The 23,970-nt window shown below is 43.6% G+C and overlaps 1 protein-coding gene across 1 annotated transcript in view; it reads left to right on the top strand.

Moving 5' to 3' along the window:
• The window catches only part of LOC107110907 (glutamate receptor ionotropic, delta-2-like), a 1,200,243-nt gene that overhangs the window by 416,827 nt on the left and 759,446 nt on the right, over nucleotides 1-23,970 (top strand).

Genomic DNA, 23,970 nt, shown 5'->3' on the forward strand with positions numbered 1-23,970 from the left:
TCCATAGTGGGAGGGAGATCTGAACGTTGGTCTCCTAGCCCCCAGCCTAGCCGCTCTGGTTCTTGGCAACTATTGCAGTTTGAACATCAGAATCATCCAGCATCCTTGATAGAAGCTAAAACCTTGAATGGAATTGGGCTGTACATCAAAAGCATTCCAAGACGGGATGATGCCATGCTACAGCTACACAGCATGTATTAGTACAGGGCTCCTGTGCAGCATTCATCTTTGTGTCACTGCCTCTAAAATGAATTTCTGACAGCAGACTGCATAGGAGCTTCTGCTGATAATGGCCTTGTTCATTTATGGCCATCTAGGATATTTGTAATAGTAATGACAACAACAAAAATATCATCCTTGTGCTCTGCTGGGTATTTTGCCAATGTTGTATGTCATCTCCAAGCAGCATAAGACATATCAGTCATTACTCACAGTATTCCCATTGGATGAGTACGCTGGATTCGTACTAGATAGAAGTGTAAAGCTGAATATAACATATGAAATATAGACACCAGACAATTGTACTGTGCTATTTCTAGTCTAGCGTAGCTTCATATACATCAACTTTGTAAAGATCAGTTTTAAATAAGGTTCTTTCACTGGAACATGTATGGTAGATTCACAAGGCAATCCTAAACAGTGTTAATGCCCTTCTAAGCCCATTGACTTCAGCAAACTGCTTTAGGATTGCTCTGCTAATGTATTAAAAATTGGGGGAAGAATGGACAATTGGGAGCACTCTGTTTTTATAGATCACAGATAATCATTTTTTACAGTAATGACTTTTGTGAAAAGGGAATTCATTTTTGAAGTTCTGAAATTCAGTGTGGAGTAGACAGGGTTTCAGCAGCTCACTATTATCCCACACAAATATAATCCACTCTGTACTTCATTCGGAAAATATACGTATCCATGAAGATAGTTTTAGAGAGTAGTCGTGTTGGTCTGCCGTAGCAGTAGAAAAGAGTGAGAGTCTAGTAGCACCTTAAAGACCAAAACATTTATGGCAGGGTAGGAGCAAAATAAAACAAAAAAGCTCAGTGGCACCTTCAAGACTAACATTTATTTCAATATGATCTTTCATGATATCTAGGGAAGTGAGCTGGAACGCATGAAAGATCATATTGAAATAAATGTTGATAGATGGGTAACAAATGCAGATATCTGTAGAAGTGAGCACTGCCACAAATTTTGTTAAGCTTTACGGTGCGACTGGACTCTTGCTCTTTTGTACTGCAGTAGAACAGTATTCTCGAGTCCAGTAGCACCTGAGAGACCGTCAAAAGTTTCAGGATATAAGTTTTTAGGAGTCAAAACTCCCTTCCTCAGACATGAGTTGGAATTGACAGTGAGAGTTTTGACTCTCAATAGCTTATATCCTGAAACTCTTGGTGGTCTCTAAGGTGCCATTGGATTCATACCTATCCATGACAGCTCCCTTGCTTTTATGTGTTATTGTAGATTGATTTTTTTTTGCCTGTAACATAGATACTATTACATTAATCTTATTCTAAGGACTGTACATTATGCATCTCATGTGGAAATTGTTGTAACATATAGCACCAGGTTCCATTTTCTTCACATCTTTGTCCATTTCCTGTTTGCTGAGAGCAGGGAAGATCAGCCATACAGTGCTAAGAAGAGCCTGCCCAGTTATTTCTTCTCTGTGACAAAAAATGTGATAAAGTCATCATTACAACATGTGAGCAAACCAGACTTTTGGTCATATTGTATTCTTTTTGAGCAGGAACGACTGTTTGAAACTTATCGGGTAGTGATTTCTAAACTTTCCAGACCCATAATTAACAGGGACCCTTTGAGCTGCAAACATACAACAGGAAGTCATATGACATCAGAGTCACATGACAGGAAGAGGAAGAACCAGAGTTATGATGTTAACAGTTGGGAGGGTCACTGTGCTGCAGTTTCATGTGCTGGATGGACTGTATGGCAGGGAAAGGTCAGTCCAGACAAAGGAGGACTTCTGTTCACGTGCCTGTACTAAAAGGAACCCTGTCTACCACTGCGTTACTACTGTTATTCTCAGCATGCGTGCAAAAGAGAGGCAGGAAGCATAGTGCCCTTGTTCTCTATGCATGCACAAAGGACTTAATTGTGTTTGAGATCTAAAAACCATCTGAAGACATATAGCAAATTAGGACTGACTCCTAGACACACACGCCCCCAACCTGGCTTGTTCATTTCTGTATTGCAGAATGTGGAGGTTTCTCAGGAAATTTTTAAAAAAGTATCCTTATAGCTTTCCTATTTTCCCCCCAAACTTTGCCTCTTCTTAGATCACCTGGAGGAAAATTCACTTCCTCCTCTACCTAGGCAAAGGTGGTATAGGAGTATATTCCTCACTGGTGCTGAACGCAGCTTTCACTTGTGATGTAGGATCCCGGCTTTTTTGAGCTTCTTTCATTCTCAGGTCAAAATCAGGCAGTTCCTCCACTGGCAGAGGAGAATGACAGGGAATTCAGTTTCTCCATTTAGAATGTAAGCTGAAAAGAATCAAGCAGCAAGCATCCGCAAAGCACCCCCCGAGCCTGCCTTGGCGGGGAGGGCGGGGTATAAATTGAATAAAATAAATAAATAAAATAATTTACAAAGTCAATTTTGTGTCGACCTGGGCAGTCCCCCTAAAATGCAGAAATTTCTAGATGAGGTGGCCTGAATTTGCTGCTTTTGCCATTGGCATAAATCACTGCCTTTGCTATTAAATATAATAAATAAAAGAATAATGCCTTTAGTTGACCAGATAATGTATTATGCAAATATCAATGTCTTCTAACAGCCACTACATTCCATCATAGAAACCTGAGGTACTGTTCTCTGTTCCTGGCAGATTAATAACAGCATAGATGGAGGAACACAGCTAGGGATTCCAGCTCTGTGGAGCTGACTAGCTTCCCTGCCCAAATAATCTGTTGTCCAAAGCATCAAGCAAATTCCTGGCTTTCCTCTACTTCATTGGCACAGAAGGTGCTTCAGAAGAACCCAGGAGGCATCACCATAGTGCCTGTGGGATACACCAGTTAAGAATTGGCTGCTTCCACTTCAGGAGGATGCTTGCTTGAAACCTCCTAATGTTTTATGAAACCTCTGAGTGTTTGGATGGTTCTCCCCCTGTGTAGCTCTTTTGATGTGACATGCACTTTCTGTTTTCAGAGTGTCCACAGTTTCAGCAAAGATGGCGACAATCTGGTCTAGGTCCTGGTTTGAATCTATTCTGGGCAGTCATTTGCTCTTGTTTAATAAGCAGGCTTCTAGAATCTTGGAATCTAGCTACTGCACGGCTGAATTGCTAAGTAGGCTATACCACAAGATCTGCTTTTCTGGACCATTAATGAATCCTTGAAGATTTCATGATTTATTCTCCAAATTAAATTAGAAACAGGCATAGTAACATGGCATAAAATACTGGTTAATGGTAAATTATACCAGGATATTCCTTAGAGAACTCTCAAAATAAACCAGTCTGAAGTTCAACTGGAAAAGTGTTTTATTGTAAAAGAATAAAAGAGCAAAACACACCCTCAAAACACACACAGAAAACACACAACCTGGCTAAAAGGGGGGTAAGGGAGGAGCAGGAAGAGAGATTTTTGGAGAGGTGATATTTACCAATCTAGAAAAATAAGGTCTGCGGAGGCCTGTGAAATGGCCAGCGTTTCATGAAGAGAGGAGAGGACCCATATGCTAGTGGAGGTGTATGTAGGGTGCCAAGAACACACACACACCGCTATGGTGCAGGGTGCATACAGTTATAGGAAAAATTCTCCTGGGGCAGTCCGACATGTTTGCCCCCCAAACAATACCTTGATTGGCTTTGTGGAGGGTAAACAACGTTTTGGGAGAAGCTTAATGAATTACCCACAGGTACACTATGAATGTTAATGGCATCTTGATGCCCCTTGAGTACCGGATGGGAGAAACGATCAGGTTTTATGAATTGTGTAATTAGAGTGAATGGACAAGGTATGGATGGGGTTAAGTCAAGGTGAAGTAATGTTTTCTCAGGAAACCCGTTGCTTGAATTATGCATCTCTTTTAGTGTGGGAAGGAGGGTCGTTAGCTCGTTAGTCGTTCTGTCTCACCTGTCAGGATATGTGTCTGGACTTGCCTCTGGCTGACATCCATTTTCTGTTTCAGGTCGTTTCCATTTTGTTTTTATTTCTCGGCCAGGCAGTGCAGTGCACATATGATTTTGGGATGATATTACAGAAGAGTGTTTATCTTTCTCTAAGTGCAAACTGCCCCTCTGCAGGGTGACTACTAACACCCTGGCTCCCATTTTCGAATTCCCACCACCTCTCTGAACAGTGGTGGGAGAAAATAAAAAAATAGCTGCCAGGTGTGATGTCAGTTCCAGGAAAACCCCAGAAGTAACATCAGTCCCCCCTAGAAATCACCAAAAAATCTGTTTCTGTGGTTTCACCAGAAGTCAGAACCTAAAAAGGTTAGCCAAGAGTAGAAAAGGGCCAACTCTAAAACTCTAATTATAAAACATACAAATATATATATGTATTTATTCACCATAAATTAAAAAAACAAGGGCCCATTCAAACCTCATATACAAATACAAAAACATAAACATACAACGGCTAATAAGATAGACATAACGCATTTCGGCCTTTACAGGCCTTCCTCAGAGGTCTAATACAGACAGAACATATTGGCTGATATGCAAAAATACATACAATCCTACATATACAAAATATGGAATAAAGACCAGAAACCAATTGTTCCAAAGTTTAACCACTGGGCAAGGAAAAGAAATACAAAAATACAAATGAAGCCTCCAGTGTAATCACATGTCCAGTGGTACTCCTCTCTGGTCAACTGTATATTCTTCTGAGATTGTACAGCCAAATGTTCCCAATCAAATGTTCCTTAGGTTAAAAGCAGTGTTGATCCAAAAGCTGTTGGGTTTCACCAGAAGTGACATCACTCCATCAGTGATTGTCTTCCCCAATCTCCTGCTGGTTGCCAGGCCAGACAACCCTAGTTACCAAGTTTGCAATGAAGTTGTTTTGAATAATTACTGCTATATATCAAAGGATGTCTATTCTGACTTTTTAAAAATTCATATTCTTTATGAAGGCAAGGTAGTATTTCTCTGTGTTCATTGCATGCACATCAAAGGCTGGGGAGTTCAAGCGTTCTTGTCTCAGACCAGCATTCACTGCAGTCATGTGGAACGCTGTGGTTTGTTAACAGCACCAAACAAAAAACCCCATAATTTAAAAATTGCATGTGCAAAGCTGTCCTAACCTACAGCATTGACACCAATTATCTTTTGGTTAACCCTTGGTTTGATTCCTTCCTCTGTGTAAACTCCTGAGTCCCTCCCCCTGCCTTGAATCAAAGCACATTTCATTGCTTTTTAAATCTTGCCTTTTACTCCTGTGTTTAGATCAATAGTTTTCCTGTTGAGATTTTTTTTCTGATGCAGGCTGTTAACCAACAATGAACTTAGCACAGGGTTGAAGAAGGCTACCCCGTGCACAGCAGAAACTACAGCAGGTTAGCAAAACGTAGTACTTGAGTGATGGGGTGAAACTCCACCCGATAGGGAAGGTCAGCTAAAGTTCTCAGAAACTGTAAGGTCTTGTTTACAAGATGAATAACAGTCAAGTTTGTTCTAGAAGCTGTTGTTTAAGAACTGTTATACTTAAAAGTGCTTGTTGCACAGGTACAGAATCTCACACTGTCCGTCTTTGAATCACTACAAGATGCCTTTAATGAATTTAGACCCCACCCATATCCACATTGGTATAAAAATCTCTCTCAGTTTGGTGTAGTGGTTAGGAGTGCGGACTCTAATGTGGGAGAGCCAGGTTTTGATTCCCCACTCCTCCACATGCAGCTGCTGGTGTGACCTTGGGTCAGTCATAAGTTCTTTCAGAGCTGTTCTCTCAAGAGCAGTTCTCAAGAGAGCTCTCTCAGCCCCACCTACCTCACAGGGTATCTGTTGTGGGGAGGGGAAGGGAAAGGGATTGTAAGCCACTCTGAGGTTGTGTCCAGACTGACAGGTTGCCGCAGCAGTATCCTGCGGAGAAAAAAGCCACTGGAGTTAGCTGCGCTTCACAGCATTCACACTGGTCCCGCAACGCTGGCTGCATCGGGTAGCTGGCCCGTGAGGGCCGGTTCACATCAATACCACACCACCAGCACAGAGCCATGGGTGATGCGCCCCTCTGATTGGTTGAGTTGCTGAAAACGCCATACTGCCGTGCCGAAAACGGGAGGGCCGTTCACACGCCTCCTGCGCTTCCATGGTGCGCCTGGCCAATCAGACACCGGAAAAGCCACCATGGAAGTGCCTCACCCGGGAAACCACCGGATTTCCCCGGTAGCTTTTTAAGCCGACAGGGAGTTGTTCTACCACGAGGTGGGCACGGATGGCTGTCGGGTGCCAGATGTTTGCGCCTGATCATGCTGATTTGATCCGGAGGGGAGGAGTGACTGTCAGGACAAACTGCCCATGTGATCACAGCCTGAGTCTCTTTTGGGTAATGAAGGGCAGGGTATAAATCCAATCTCCTCCTTCAAGAAGATCAGTGTATCGCACCTTGGATTAAAAACAGAAGAAGACGAAGAGAAGAGATTGGATTTATACCCCACCCCTCACTACCCAAAGGAGTCTCAGAACATGTTTTGTGTTGTAATTGGGTGTTCTTTTCTTCCTCTACATAAATCTTTTTTTTTTACTGTTGCTTTTAAAATTAGTTTTAGGTTTGGTTGATATTATTTACTATGGTTTATTTTTGGTGCTTGGAGTTGTCTTTGTTTTTGGTGCCCCAGAACTCTGTCAGTTGATGAATGGGGCAGAAATCCCCCAATATATGAATAAATAAGACCCTTGCAGGACCAGATGAAGGCCTGTCAAGTATAGCTGTCATAGCCAATAGACTTATTCTCCATGAACTCATTGTAGAAGGAGTCAGCTGTCTTTGGAAAACACTGCCACCCTGCCCCAGCAATCAGGATGGAGTGGAACTTTGTGAAGATAACCAAGTCCCTCTCCATTCATGGATAGGGTGAGGAGGCTGATGGAACAAGGAAGAGAACAGATAAGACAAGAGCTGTGAGGAGCAACCAGACAGAGACAAAGGGATTTTTAAATGCAAATCCTTTGTCTCTTAAACTGGCTCTTCCCAGAAGTTGCTAATGTCATGTTCTCCACCCCTCCCTGCACTGGCCAAAGGACTCAGCTGCCTCTTGATAATTAGGGGCAGGTCATTACTTTCTGATGACAGTTTTTCTTTCCTATTACAGCTGGAGGAAGGGAGCATGGCTGGCTGACTGGCTAGCAACGGATGGACAGGACAACCAAGGAGCCGGAGGCTAAGGGATTGAAAGTGCCTCCTCTTTCATCAAGGTGCCCCATGTGACCACTGATGTCACTTGAATCTAATGAAATGGTGGCTACAAAGCTTGTGCCACTCTAAGCCCAGCATAGGAGGTGGTTTTTGAGGGTGGCCATGTTGGTCTGCCGTAGAAGAGCTAAATTCAAGTCCAGTAGTACCTTAGAGACCAACAAGATTTTGACGGTATGAGGTTTCAAGAGTCAAAGTCCATCAGATGAAGGGAGCTTTGACGCTTTGAAGTCTATACACTGACAATCTTGTTGATCTCTGAGGTGCTACTGGACTCGAATATGGTGGTGAAAATGAAACAACAATCAGTGTTAGCTGTGTGGGGTAAAATTCAGTATGTGATTTAGGCAGCATTACTCTGCACCAGCTCTGACCTCAGAACAAAAGATCTGCAGAGATATGGAGAAAATTGTACCAAAGAGAGAAATGCTGCATATTAGATTTGTGGTCTATAAGCAGTCCTTATGGACACAATGGTGAAGCAACTTCTACTTGATGCCTATTTTATGAGGTTGCTCTCTTCTGGATCTTACTTATAGTTGACCTTTGCAGCCTAATATATCGGGAATTGATTTCTATTCCAAGGGTAAGGTAAAGGTAAAGGTTCCCTTGCTCGAAAGCCAGTCGAATCCGACTCTAGGGTTGCGGTGCTCATCTCCGTTTCAAAGCCGAAGAGCCAGCGCTGTCCGAAGACGTTTCCGTGGTCATGTGGCCGGCATGACTAAACACCAAGGCGCACGGAACGCTGTTACCTTCCCACCGAAGTGGTCCCTATTTATCTACTTGCAATTTCTTGCTTTCGAACTGCTAGGTTGCCGGTGTTTATAAACTAGAGGGTTACAGGGGACAATTATAGCTGTACGGAATAATTGAACATTACTTCATCTGCATGATCACGAACCTACAGCCACTGCTGTCTGTCTGAAGAAAATTCAGGATGGTAAATAGGAAATGTTTATTTCCACTCCATTCTCGGTAGCATTTGCTGTTTGATCATTGGTATGCATAACAGAACTGGCAGTATGAAATCTGGAAGCTAAATACACCTGATTTATGCTGCGCAATCATCTAAAAAGTTTATTCTTGGTTAAGCAAAGATTCATGTTTATTTAGCCATGTCAATACAGCTTATTTTGCACCAAGAGCAAAATCAATCATCTGACATGATCCATTCGAGGAATGGTGAATTATCTGTCCTTTCCTTACCTTGCTTCTTCGTTGCTGTGAGGATGGTGTGGGAGAGGCTACACAAGCCACAAGAGAGTGGAGCCAAACTATTTGGGTTGTAAACATACTGGAGGTAGGTTCACAGAACTCTGGGTTGGATCCTGTGATTCCATTCCACTAATGGCAACACTTTCCTTCAGGGAAAGGGGCCTTCTCTTGGCAAAGAGAATGGAATCACAGGATCCAACCCAGAGTTCTGTGTTATAATTTTCTTTAAGTTTGAATGCAAACATACACATTTCATAACAGCCAAACAACAAATAATGCATCAGTGTATCAGAATAAACAGACAGATGGAGTTATATAAGCATTTGAACAAGAAACGTAGAGCACATTTACCATGAAAGTCTGGATTACGTGTCAGCCCATTGATTCCTTATGTGACACTTTCCATGGGGATCTGTAGGGAACAGTCTTGCTGTCTTAACCTGGAGATTTAAATTGGTTGACTTCAAATGGTATAGCATGCTACAGCCAGGACGTTGACTACGGTCATCTTCAGACGACCTGCTTTGGGTGCCCTTGCCGTCTGAGATCAGGTGGGTGGCAACCTGGGAGAGGGTCTTCTGGGTCATGGCACCAGAGCTCTGGAACTATGTCCCCAGGGAGATTCATCCGTCCCCTTCTGTTGCCATCTTCTGCCAGTGGATGAAGCCTTCTCTGTTTCGTTTGGCATTCCCTCAGTGATCCCGCCTTCCTGACCAATGTTTTAATTGCAGCTTTTGTGTTTTTGAATGTATTTGAACTCTCTTTAAAAATTGCTTTAATGATTTGTGTTGGGGGTTATTTTAATGGTGTTAAAAGTGTGGTTTTATTCTTGGTGGCCCTTGGAAATTTCAGATCAAGATGGGTAGCTGACGAGCTAGCCTGTCCGTAGCAGTAGAAAAGAGCAAGAGTCCAGTAGCACCTGGAAGACTAACAAAATTTGTAGCAGGGTATGAGCTTTCGTGACTCACTGCTCACTTCTGCCACAGAGTTGGTTAGTCTTTAAGGTGCTACTGGACTCTTTTCTACTGCTTGGAAATTTTGTAAATGATAATGACAATAACAATAATGATAATAATAGATGTGTAGAGGAGGAGAGTTTAAGAGGAGTGGTAACAGAAGGCTGTATGGGAAGAAGAGGATGGTTGTGGGTTGGTTAATATTTTGAGGACAATGTTTGCATAACTTCTCCCCAAGGCTTCTAAGAAACCCAGACAACAATGGTTGTAAAATTAGATAACAGGGGCCCCGTCCATACTGCAGGGAAACGACGGGGCGAAGCGCGGCTTTTAAAAGCCGCGCCAAAGAAAACACACCCCGGCCGGATCCCATGGATCCCGGTTGCCGCGCTCCGTTGCTCCCCGGCACGATCAGATGCCGGGGAGGACGATACACTTGGAGGCGGAGGCTGCCGTACTGCGCATGCTTGAGCATGTGCAGTATGGCAGGGGGGCCGGGGATGCGACGGCGGCAAGACGCGCTGCCGATCCCACGGCCGGGATGACGCGCACCATCAGGATGAACCACCGAAGGTAGGTGGCTCATCTTTGATGCGCTTCATCCCGGGAAGGGCCAGATTGGAGGCGGGAGCGTGGCGCCAGCCAGATGTTGGCATGGGATCGCGCCCGTTTGCGCCGCTTCCAATCTGGCCCGCTCCCGGACCAAACTGCCTCGTGTGAACGGGGCCATTGTTACCTGTTTCTGACTTAGGTATGTGGCGCCTTAAAGATTTATATTCCAGCAGAAGCTTCTGTGGACAAGGAGCCTGCTTTTTCAGATGCAAGAAGTGGCCCTGAGTTAACAAAAGCTACTGTTGGAATAGAGCATTCTTTGTTTTTAAGGTACCACAGGACTCTCTCTTCATGTTTGCTGCAAAAGACTAACATGATTACCCCCACACACACACCAGGAATAACTAACCATTTCTGTTCAGAGAGAGAGAGAGAGAACGAACTTTTCTCAGCTATTTCAGGCTTTTAAGAGATATTGCTTTGCTGAACCAGGAGTCACCTTAGTTAGGGGTTCATTTGAATCTTCGTGGGTCAGGACACATTAGGGCCCCCCCCCATGTATTTCATGTCCTCTCAGGCTATTTTGTTTGTAGGCAACAGGCTCTAAAATATTCATATTGTCGCTGATAATGAGGCAATGGCTTTCTGCACATATTCAGAACACACTAGGAGATCTTTATAATTGTATAATTCCTCTAATAGTGCATGGGATTTAATTGCATATAACTCTTCGCTGGATGGCAGTCAAAATGCAAAATAAATAAAATAAATAAAAATACAAATTAGTAAACCCTCCACCTTTCTCAGTTGTTAAACTGCTTTAGGAAGAGTCTACATTTCAATGCCTTGAAACTATCTGAAGTGATTTTCCTTATTGCCTAGCGGGGGCAATATAACAAAAAACCAGTCAGGTACTATTTCAGTATTGACAAATCTCAGCAGTCAATGATTTAGTCTGTCTGGATAATTTTTTAATCATTGTCTTCAGGGCGGCTGGGAGGGCAGGAAAGAAATTTAATAAATCAAATCAAATGAAATCATTTTGGAATATTTTCTTGAATCTTATCCCTGCTCGTAAAAGCCCAAACAAAAACCTGTTTGTTTCTTTTTATTTCCATCCCAGCACTTCTCTTGGGTTCAGAGTTGGCCACAATCATTTTTAAATCAACCTGCACTGAGAAAAAAAATTAAAATAGTCTTAAATAAAAGCTAATTTAAAAACAGATCTGGATTGTATGTCATATGAATCAGCCTGAAGAAGAAAATATTACTGTGCTTTTGAAAGAGCAAGATTCGAGTCTAGTAGCACTTTAAAGACCACAAAGATATCCAGGGGTATACGCTTTTGAGAGTCAAAGCTCCCTTCGCCAGATACAGTGAAGGGAACTTCGGCTCCCAAAAGCTTATACGCTGGAGATCTTGTTGGTCTTAAAGGTGCTACTGGACTTGAATCTTGCTCTTCTACTGCAGACAAACATAGGTACCCATCTGAAACAATGCTTCTAGAAAGTGCTTATGGTTGGAGATTTATAAATCACTAAGGATAGGGAAGTATTTTTTTCTGGTTCTTTCTTTTGTTGTGTCCCCACCCTGTGAGCCAGATACAAGCTCAGATGAGGGTTACCCAGTCCAAGCCTTGAAATTAACAACCAAGGAATTGTGGGGAGGATGTAGGTTGGTTCAGCCAGCGATTCCATCCAGAGAACAGATTGGAGGGAGCACGACCGCTGCCCCTGAACCCCAAAACTATGACTCCAGCCTAGGGTTGCCAGGTCCCCTCATCGCTCCAGTGGGGGGATTGGGGGGAATTCCTGGATTTCCATGGCATGATGATGTCACCCACAAGTTATGTCATGCCAGGGACGCTCTTGTTTAAGGGCAAAACTCCATGGTAAAACCAGCTTAAACCCACAGAGTTTTGCTCTTAAACCAGAGTGTCCCCTGCACAATATGACCTGGCATAATGACATCACTTCTGGGTGATGTCATCATGTTGGGGAAGTCACGTGGGGATGTGGCTGATTGGGGGTGGGGTTTTTCTCACTGGCCAGCTGCCCTGTGGTGGGGAAATGCCCCCAAAACCAGGGAAGCCCTGCCCTGACCTGGAGACTGGCAAGCCTACTCAGGGATCCCTGAAATTCCGCCATCTCAACTGCCTCCAATGTTACCATCACCCACTAGCCGGAGATGCAGATGGACCCACTGGAAAGTCACAGAGTATGGACAAGTAGAAGGTTCCAAATGAATCCTTTAAGCAACCCTCTTTGTCCTATGAGGGTGTGGCTGATGAGAACTTTCTGAGCTTGCTCCAGTGTTTAAGGGCTCTGCCTTACTCTGGTGGCCATTTGTCAGTCTTGGAGATCCAAAATCCTTCTGCTTGTTTCCTACCAAGCTTGACTTCTTGTACTGCAGACATACTTACACACTCTGTGGCAGGTCTCGGTGAACACCGTGTCACCTAGCAGTACATCTCTGGTATCCACTAAGGTTTTCAGAAAGTGGGCAGTGCCATGGTAAGATAGGGCTTGTTATTGGCTGCTCTCATTCAGATGACAGGGTTTTCCACTCCAATAGCAGTCACCATCAGTATAGCATCAGAAGGTAAGCATCCATACTTTCCTCAGTCACTGTGTGGTTCCATTTCCCCTTCCAGCTATCCTTCTTTTCATCCTCCTGTTTCTTTTCCCCTCCCTTGCCTCAGGGCTTCCTTCATTTCTGTTATTCTGTGATGCTTTTGTAAGCTAAGGAGGGAGGTATTGTGTTTGGCTCTGCCTTCTGCAGCAGCCGTTTTGGGGTGGCCCTTACCACCCCCTCTCAAAATTTCAAAAGTGCCCACAAGCTCAATAAGGTTGAGGGACCCTTGTTCTGTGGTAACTCTAGTGCATAGGTTTAGCTTCAGCAAGAACTTGACTAGGCCCTGCAGGTGCCCAGCCAAGACAGAATGTCTTTTGACATTTTCCTCTGCACTTCCTGCAGCAGAGTTTTGAAGAGTAAAATAGCACTGGGCAGAGCTCCTGCAAGATTGGTTACTACATGCCGGTTTAACCCTATCTATCTGTTTTCTTTCCACTGCAAACTTCCAATTTCCTCTCTGAAGAAAGATATTATCCACGAGGTTGTTGAAAATATCTATAGCCTTGTGACAATATTGGCTGCTGCTTCTTCTTTGTATTCTGTCCTGTCTCATATCTACAAATACCATGTTGGCTTCAAAAGAAGAGAAAGCACAATTTAAAAATTGATCTGCTTTTATGTATGTATGATGCAGGCAAAGCAACCTCAAGTAAAGGGAGGAAATGGAAAGGTGGATGAATCATTTGTTGTCCTTTAAATTACGTCAAGGAGCCAGGCATGGAAAAGAAGACATGAATGAAAGAAAGGAGGTTGCCTGGATGGTGCTGACGTACAGCAATTACTGTTGATTGGAACAGGAAGAACAAAGTGTTCTGCAGGGCTGCAGGCAAGACTTCCTTGAATGTGACCTCATTTTCACCCAGACAGTAAACCACTGTCAGGACTGTACCACTTCAGACTGCCGGTAGAGGCTCCTATGATGGAATTCTCTCACAAGGAAAACTCACAGAAAACCCACCTCTTAGCTAGCAAAGCTAGTTTTCTACAGAGAGATTTTTCCTCCCTTGAAGAAGTATTCACTGAGGTGTCTCTCCACCTGCAGCCTGGGGTTGTCAAACCCCGTGTGTGTGTGTGTGTGTGTGGGTGTGTGTGTTGGGTGTGTGTGTGTGTGTGTGGCTGGAGATCTCCCAGAATTACAATTGGTCTCCAGACTACAGAGGTACATTCCCTGGGAGAAAAATGGCAGCTTTGGTGGGTAGATTCCGTGGCATTACACCCTGCTGAGGTCCCCCCCCTCCCCAGGCCCTGGCCTCTCCAGGCTCTAGCCCCAAATCTCCAGGAATTTCCCCATCTAGAGTTGGCTACCATAGATACAAGCCATGCAAAAGTTTACCAAATCAGTGAGAATCAGGGTTTACGTTGCTGCATGGAGTGACACTTATAAAAAGGGCTTTTTAATTTGTTTTTTGTTTTTCTTTAGCCTCATAGAAAACAATATTGTCTTAGGAGCATGTATCATGTAGGCCAATAAACCATAGATCTGTTTGTTTTTTAAAGAAAATACAATGAAGCCATACTCCTGCACGGGATTACGATTCCCTTGCACTCATTTCACTGTAGCCTAGAGGAAAGGAAAAGTGGCGTGACAGAGACTTGGCATCTTTCTAAATGGCTACAGCGGCAGAAGCCCCCTGCAGAATTTCAAGTCATTCATCATCTCTTCTCTTCCCAAATCCTTCTCCTCCCAGAGCTGAGAAAATACACAGCATGCATTATTTAGAAAAAGAAAAAGAAAAACTTCTTAATATATATATTAGCATGGCCCTGCAAGCCAAGGGCATTCAGTGCTTCATTAAGTGTGAAGGCAGAAATGCTACTAATTTTTTAATGTTGTGTATTTTGTCGTTTTTGGCTGCTGGTTTGTTTTCTTTCTTTTTCAGTTTTCAGCAAGTTTGAAATTTTCAAGTTAAAATATGGCAGTGTGATTATTATTATTTTTTGGCATACAGTAGAGAATGCAGTCTTTTGCTATGAGGGATATATTTTTAAAAGTTTTTAAAATGTGCTGCATCCACAGATGAATAATAAGTACTCCATTTCAGCTTGACAGTGAGCATTGTTCTTTGAAAATAGCTGGACCCGCTCACTGCAATCTGCATTTGCAGCATCATTGAAATGATTCTGAACTTAATTTAACTGCCTACTCCTCCACTGAGAGGCAGACACCTTCAATGCTCTCAATAGATTTGTTTGTCCCCCCCCCAGACCTTAATACTACAAAATCCACAATGCATTGCAACAATATGTGAAATATACAAAAGTCAAAATAATTGCTGGCATTATAAGCCTCAAAAGACATAATAATAAATAATAACAATCTAAGATTTTTATGGAAATCCATGACTGAAAAATGTACTGAAAAGTGGAATTCTTTTTGAGTTTTGCATGCACCTTTGTGTTGCTTACATGGGATAAAATGCCAAGTAATGAAATACTCTTGGTTTAAAAATTAACAATGTCATATGACATAATTCAACAATACCCATTTCCTCCCTACACAGTGCAGGCATCTTCACCTGCAGTACAAACCTCCTGGATCAGTTGTACACTAGGGCATTTGTTGTTCAGTCGCACAGTCGAGTCCGACTCTTTGCGACCCCATGGACCAGATCACGCCAGGCCTTCCTGTCTTCCGCTGTCCTCTGAAGTTTGCTCAATGTCATGTTCGTTGCATCTATGACACTGTCTAACCATCTCATCCTTTGCCGTCCCCGTCTTCTTTGACCTTCAGTCTTTCCCAGCATCAGGGTCTTCTCCAGTGAGTGCTCCCTTCTCATTTGGTGGCCAAAGTATTTGAGCTTCAGTTTCATTATCTGGCCTTCCAGGGAACAGTCAGGGTTGATTTCTTTTAGGATTGACTGATTTGATCTTTTTGCAGTCCAAGGGACTCTATTGGAGAACATTCATTATACAGTGCTACAGCAGAGACAGCCTAGCGTTACCTCCATTCCAATGCGAAGTCCTGCCTCTTTAGTTCAGGCTTAAGTTACCAGGTGACATGATTTACCTCTATGCCAATGAAAAGCTTCAGCTGACCATTTTCATGCATTAAGCCTCTATTAAAGGGACAGGACATCTTTCTCCAGGTCTGTTGGCAACCTCATGTCTCACATCGCTTTTGTCGAGGCAGGATGCATGATCCCCAGCATAGCCTGTTGCGTTCATCCTTGTTTGTATTTTGCGATCTGTTGCAAAGAACTGATGTTTCAAATGAAATGGTTATGCACGACTGCTGTAGTCTTCCTGCAGTGTGAAATCCGGTAAACTCTACAATGTGGCCATCTGTCTAAAAGCGGGAAGAAAATAAGAGAAGACATTAGTAGTGTTGTTCTGAACCTCCAGCTGAGTAGGAGGCCTTGGAGGGCAGAAGGTGACATGATAGCTTAAGATATGTGAGGATGAACTGCAAGAGGGTGATAGAAAACAGCCCTTGAGCTAAGTAGAGTTGCCAGCTGCAATGAGTTCTTATTTAAAGGAACAGATTCCTTTATCTTAAAAAAGAATGAAATCGAGACATGCCCATGGGGCAAACCAACATGTATATATGCAAGTGATTTTGACTTTCTCTCCCTTGTAATAGAAATTTTCAGTATCATTCTGGTTGACGTTACTGGCTTATTTGTACCTTTCCTTTTGACACTAGATAACCAAGAAATAAATTTACTTGTCTCATATGTGGGGTCCTTTCTTTAAATCACAGTCTTCTTAAGTAAACTTGCAGTTTCTACCTTCACTGTGAATTCTTACAATCTTGTCATAACCAGTTGCTGCATGGTTTAAATGTAAGTATTTCAATTGGGAGTTGTTTTTAGTTATGGTCGTTTTTATCTGTTATTAGATTGTTTATTTGGATTGGCATGTACCAAGCATTGTACAGCTGTTCCCAAAATTTGTGTTAGTTTTTAGCCCCTTTTCAATAAAAATTAAAAAAACACAACCCAATGCAGTTATCTCCAATTTGGTGCCCACCCACTAGATAACCAAGAAATAAATTTACTTGTCTCATATGTGGGGTCCTTTCTTTAAATCACAGTCTTCTTAAGTAAACTTGCAGTTTCTACCTTCACTGTGAATTCTTACAATCTTGTCATAACCAGTTGCTGCATGGTTTAAATGTAAGTATTTCAATTGGGAGTTGTTTTTAGTTATGGTCGTTTTTATCTGTTATTAGATTGTTTATTTGGATTGGCATGTTCCTAGCATTGTATAGCTGTTCCCAAAATTTGTGTTAATTTTTACCTCTTTTCAATAATAATAATAAAAAAACACAACCAAATGCAGTTATCTCCAATTTGGTGCCCACCATTATGATTTGTGTTGCCCATCAGGGTTGGTCTTAGCTGTTGGGCAACTGGGGCAGCTGCTCCCTGGCCCTGTGTTTGAAGGGCAGAAAGTAGAAGAAGAGCAGGCTCCTGCCACCTGTCTCAGGCTTGGGCATGCCCCCAAACAGCCACATCCCCACATATCTTCCCCGATATGATGACGTCACCCAGAAGTGACATCGTCATGCTGAGGATGTGATGCAGGAATGACCAGGAATGCTCTGGTTTAAGGGCAAAACTCTATTATTTTAATCCAGTTTTACCATAGAGTTTTGCCCTTAAACCAGAGTGTCCCGTGCAACGCCCCCTGTGTGATGACATCACTTCTGGGTGATGTCATCATGTCGGGGACGTCCTGGAACAGCCCCCTCCCCCATCCTTTTGCTTCGTGCTTGGCTGTGACTTCTTGCTTGACTTCTTACTTGTCTGTGGAAAGGGTGTATGTGACAGTGACTTTTGCCCAGGGCCCTAGGATCACTAAGACATCTCCTGGTTCCGATATCCTTCTTCCTCAAAGCAAAAAGGTCAATCCTGGCTTTCTCTCACCTCTTTGGAGTAGGAGGTGCTGTGAAAGAGACCAGGGGCCTCTGTGTCTTCAGGGATGACCCATTCTGAAACAGCTATCTACAGCACAGTAGGACAATTGGCTTGGAACCTTCCAACATTTCATGACTGGTCATTCCCCTCCTGTAGCAGCCTGCTCTGAAAATATCAATAGTGTGCACAGTCTCAGCAAGGTTGGGTATCCCTGATCTAATGTAATCACATGACACTTTTTACTATACCTCTGACACTGGCAGAATTTATTGTGTTGCCTTTAAAAGTGCTTATTATTGATGTGCTCTGACCCCCTCTTTCTTGTCCTGTTCTTGTTCTTTGCATAGAAAAATGTATATTGGTTTTTGTTCAGCTCTGTTATTTCTGTACATTCTTTAAAGAAAGGTAATAGCTTACTGCCTTGTCCTGGATAGCCCAGGCTAGCCCAGTCTCATCAAATCTTGGAAGCTAATCAGGGTCAGCCCTGGTTTGTACTTGGATAGGAGACCACCAGCAAAGTCAGGGTCACTACACAGAGAAAGCGATATCAAACCACTTCTGAACCTATCTTGCCTTGAAAACCCTGCAGGGTCACCATAAATCGGCTGCGACTTGATGGTGCTTTCTACAATCACCACAATAGCGCTTTATTCTAGGAGGGATCAGCCAGAATTTCTTTTACCATAACCTCAAGGGGAAAGGGGAAATTAATGAAAAACCCACTGGAAGTATTATCACCTTATTTTAACTTTAGGTGTTCTGATGTCTTCAAATACATATTGTTTATATACAGTTCCACTGAATCATGGGTTTTATAATCCCTTTCCCCTAATTTTAAATTCTGGTGTCTGGATGCCTTTTGCACATGGACAACACTGTGAATTTTTAAACTAGACTTTCTGCATGCATGGCTAGCATGTGCAGTAAGTACACTTGCAGTGCTTGTGTGAGTGTATGAAACTTCCCCCCCATGACCCTGGGAATTTTACAGAAACTGGCACCAATAAGTGCTTCCTGTTACTTCCGTGGTACCACTGCTATTCACACCCCCGCCCCCAACATAATGTTAAAAGCATTGAGATTCAAAGCAAGCCATTTCAATCCTATCCAAATTATGCATCTAATCAATTAATGAATTAATTATTTTGCCACTCCACAGCAAAGCTCTTTAAGCATATGCATATTTTTGATGTGATGATTTTGTTCCTTCCTCCCCTTAAACTATGAAATGTCTTAATCATATTGAATCCATGCCTCCATTAAATTTTTCAAGTTCAATGCAATAAATTAAGGTCAGGAAGTATGCTCTCTCAGTTTTGTCTTGGAAATGATTATACTGTTGCGTGGACTACAATGCCCTGTTTGTCTAGGCTTCTAATAAAGAGACTTCAGAGGGATGGCTGATGTGAGGCCTATCCATCAGTCTTTTGCAGTTTCTCTTTCACTGGAATAACATCTTCCTTGAACTGATCAATATCTTAGTTTTGTGATATTCTCTGGGAACTTGAAGTCCTCTTTGAAAGATACAGCACTGTCAGAATCATAAAATACAGACTTCATTCTCTTTCTGGCTCCCACCATGCAGGAGCAAGGTGAATTGTGTTTTCCCTTCAATGATTTTCAGATCACCTCTTAAAGATCATTGCATCAAAGTTTTCTTCAAATCTACAGAGAGAAACAGTTTTATACGTCTTGGCTAGTGTTGCCAGTTCCAGGTTGGGAAATACCTGGGGATTTGGGGGCTGGAGCCTGAGGAGGGCGGGGCTTGGGGAAGGGAGGGACTTCAGTGGGGTATAATGCCAGAGTGTTTACCTCCAAAGCATCTGTTTTCTACAGGGGGACTCAGTTGCTTGGAGATCAGTTATAGGGTGACTCTGCATCTAGCATTCGCTCCACATTTTCTCAACTGGGAGGAAAATGCGCAGTTGAAAACCAAATTCATATACCTCGGGGCAACACCGTACTGACTGCAAAGTCACCCCTGAATGGCTATAAATCTATCCAGAAGGTACCATAAAACCCAATGGTCAAAGGAAGTGAAAGCAGCATGCAATGTAAGGTTGCCAAATGGGGCCGGGGGGCGGGGAATCCCCCGCTTTGGCGGCCCGATTTTCGATGCGACAAAAATCGGGCCCGGGGGAAACCCCACCCCCGCGTGCACGTCACCCGGATGTGACGTCGCACGCTGGGGGCGGGGCCACAGCCATTTGAGGGGAAAACATAGAGTTTTCCCCTCAAATGGCAGCCACATCCGGGTGACTTAGATCGCCAGGAGTCCCCCGCCGAGGAGGTAAGTAACATTTGGCAACCCTAATGCAATGCAGGGGAATTTCTGTTCCAACATGGGTTTTGTAAAACAACAGAGGAAAAAGCCAATGCAGAATCAGACATAATCTCAGGAAATCTCCAACCACCCCCCATGGAGGTTGGCAACAGTACTCTTGTCTGTAAAACAGCTCCCCCCCCCCCCAGCCCCTTTCTGGCCTTGGAAATGGAACCAGTGATTGTCTATAATTTCGCCATGTTTCCAGATTTCCAAAAACAGCAGTGCTGTCTCTGTAGTTTAAGAAGCAGCATTTATGTACCTTTTATAGTACTGTTTTGATCCTGTGGTTTTGCGTTGTCCACTTTATCTTGGCTCACATATCTTTCCTGATATGATAACCTACGGCGGACATCTGAGCCAAGCAATGAATATGTTGTTCAGCAACTAACCTCCGAAATCGGCACTGTCCGTTCTGGAGTCAGATCAAGTATGTAACTGGAAGGCAAGTGCTGCAGAGACGTCACTTCAGGGTGCTGCTTTAGCAAGCTATGCAGCAGGGACTGTCCCAGTCGGGAAGCAGAAAATGGGGGAGGGATTGCTACACACACACACACTGAGGTCACTGTTGGGTCAGAAGCACAAATGGATAGAAACTCAGCTTGGAAAAAAAACAACAGAAAAAGAATTAACAGAGCTGCAGAGAAGGTGGCTAATCCAAGCTCAGAGACTGAAATATTCCGTACTCAATCTGAAACCACAGAAATCAGATTGAATGCAGCTTCAATTTATCTTTGAATTATGATGGCATGGTTGACATTTCTAGAATCACATCAGACATCTAGAACCAGAGGTCATTTCGGGGGGGATCGCGGGGGATCACAGTCCCCCCGGGTGAGGTACGGGGGGCGGGGCACATGACGAAGCCCCGCCCGCTGCTTCCGGCCGCCCCGCTTCTGGCCCTCATTCAGCCAGGAGGAGGCAGGAGAAGAGGGAGGGTAAGTTGCTTCCTCCCTGCCTCTCCCCACCCCTGCCTGCCTGGGGCCAGGGAGGGCCTTTGCGGGGCTTCCTTGCACTCCCACTGGCCTTGCAGGTCCACCACCGGGCCCCTCATGGGGCTCAGCAGTGGAGCTGCAAGGCCGGCGGTGGCAGCCGGGACCGTTGGGGGCGGGGTGTGTGGCCTTATGACACACTTCCGGTGATGTCAGGGTGTGTGGCATATGCTAATAAGTTATGCTAATGAGTTCCCCTAGCTCTTTTTCTACGAAACGACCCCTGTCTAGAACTGTTTTAATACTAATGATTTGTTGCATGAGACTACTACAATTTACTAATAAAGATAGTTTCTGCAGTAGAACAGCTAGACTGAAGTCCGGTAGCACCTTAGAGACCAAGATTTTCAGGGTATGGGCTTTCAGGAGACAAAACTCCCTTTTCTCAGGCAGTTTTGACTTTGGAAAGCTCATACTCAGAAATCTTGTTGGTCTCAAAGGTGCTACTGGACTCAAACTCTAACTCACTAACAAAGATGCAGTTTGAATATGGAAAAATCTGGGAAGTAACTTCAGTTTCCCCAAAAGCAAACAGCTTGCATTGCAGCCAAAAGCAAGACTGACCCCCCCCCCCAACACCAAACTGGTTCTATTTCACTACACACATGCACAACATGCATCTCAGATGTATTCTGTAGCTAGGAGTGATGTGCCTTCCTAGCTCTAGAAAAACTGATAACCACCAGAGCTGATGATTTTAGACGTAAATTGAACAACAGCTGAGAGGTGACTGTTTCCACAACACCATGCACAATTGCACATAATGGGGCTTGTCATCCCACCTCCAAACAGGCCAGAAATCTGCCAAGAGAACATGCCCTCAGAAGTAGCCAATTATTTTAGTGCTGTAACCACGCATTCGAGGCATGGAAAGCCCATGGGAATTGTCCCTCAAGTAAGAAAGTTTAACCCCCACACACAAATAAACTACTAACTCACTAATGTAATTCATAATAGTTTGTTGGCTTCATGTACTGGGTTATCTGTTTTCCACTTTTTTGCAGCTTAATTAGTGATTTGGGATAATGTTAATGAGCCAGTTTGGTGTAGTAGTTAAGTGTGTGGACTCTAATCTGGGAGAACTGGGTTTGATTTCCCACTCCTCCACTTGCAGCTGCTGGATGACCTTGGGCAAGCCATAGTTCTGTCAGAGCTGTTCTCTTAAGAACAGTCATGGAAAGAGCTCTCTCAGCCCCACCTACCTCACAAGGTGTCTGTTGAGGGGAAGGGAAGGGAAAGGAGTCTGTAGGACACTCTGAGACTCCAAGTGAAGGGCGGGGTATAAATCCAATCTCCTCTTCTTCTTCTCTTCTTCTTCTTGATTGCTTAGGTTTGGATAGGTAGGCTCCCTTTCCTCTGCAACATGATTGGTGGAACAGGTGGGAGCCTCATTAGACATATGATCTGGAAGGACTGCTTTTACTCACAGTTGCTAAGTTGGGGGGGCTGTTTCAGAAACTGGCAGCCATTTTAGTACCTTTTCCATTCTGCATATGCTGGGGGAACCTTATTCAAGGTGCTCTAAAATTAGACAGTGTTGTCCAATTCACTTGAAATTTGGGGAGTCTTTAGAAGAGAGGGTGGACTAAGTTCCCTGGTATTTTGATAACATTTGGTAAAAAAATGTCCTCTTAGGAAAATCTGCCAACTTTCACACATGGAAAACAATGGTCAGACATCTGATTTTAATGAAAAATGGAAGTGGAACCTAATGAGTCCTCATGATACAACATTTCCAAGAATTTTCAAAAACAATGCACTTTACCGTTCTTAAAATTATCCTTAAGAACATATCTTTAAGAACATTCCTATAGCCTTGACCTGGATAGCTCAGGCAAGCCTGATCTTGTCAGATCTCAGAAGTTAAGCAGGCCGGCCCTGGCAAGTAATTGGAAGGGAGACCTCCAAGGAATACCAGGGCTCAAGACAGAGGCAGGCTATCAAGACACCTCTCTGAAAAATGTCCAACCTCCCAGTAGGGGTCACCAGAAGTTGCTATGATTTCCAGGCATGCAAGCACATACACATACATGTGTCCACACACACACACACACACACACACACACATATAAAACATTCCTATAGATCTGTCCTCTGGAACAGTGGGGGAAACGGTGGCTATCATTGTACTGCTTTGGTTAATGTGGTTCTAAGCATTGGAAAAGTAGTGTTCATGCATGTGTATGTATCAAACGTATGACTCATGCAGATCTTTGATGCTGTCAGCCCTGTTAGAGCTGGAATATATAACTACATGGCAGCATATTTCCCAAAAGGTCGAAATTCTTTTTCTTCGCTTGTGAATCTGACAGTGGAGGCATGCTATACTTTATTTGTATTTGAAACCAGCATGTTTAATGGATGGAAAATGCACCTTTGTTCCCCTTCTTTATATCACAGTGCACTTTCTTGTTGCTATCATTATATTCCCATTATTGTTGTTAACACCTTGTTGCTTCCTTACATAGATTTTGAAAAAAAGAGCTGCATTAACCTTTTCTTATGGTGAACAGAAGGCTGTGGGGAAGCCTTCAGAGAGCAGTCAAACCGTAAAGGAAGACAAAAAAAATCAGGTTTTTGTTCAAGGCTCTTTCCTTATGCTGTGCTCTAAGCACTGTGCAGACCATATCTATCAGGAGTGATTCCAGGGAGTAGTGGGGGCTCCCGTACAATATCTTCCAGTCACAGAATATTAAGATCCTATAGTATAAATTGCCCTGACCTAGATAGCCATGGAATCTTGTCAAATCTCAGAAACTAAGCAGGGTTCGCCCTGGTTATTATTTGCAGGGGTGGCCAAACTGCGGCTCGGGAGCCACATGCAGCTCTTTCGCACATATTGTGAGGCTCCCGGCAGGGCAGCTGGGGAAACGAAGGGGAGGCATGTCTTCACAATCGGTCTTCCCTTCTCCAGCCAGTGTTCCCCTCCCTGGGCAGGCTTGAGGTGTGTGTGTGGGGGGGAGCAGAGAAAGAAAGCAAGTTTAACTTTAAATGCGTTCTCAAAGCCGCCGCCCCCCCCCCCGGTCTTCCAGCTTGGGAGAAGGCATTTGTCTC

Source organism: Gekko japonicus, unplaced genomic scaffold (genome assembly GCF_001447785.1).
Source record: "Gekko japonicus isolate JY-2015 unplaced genomic scaffold, Gekko_japonicus_V1.1 scaffold229, whole genome shotgun sequence".
In the NCBI taxonomy this organism is placed as follows: domain Eukaryota; kingdom Metazoa; phylum Chordata; class Lepidosauria; order Squamata; family Gekkonidae; genus Gekko; species Gekko japonicus.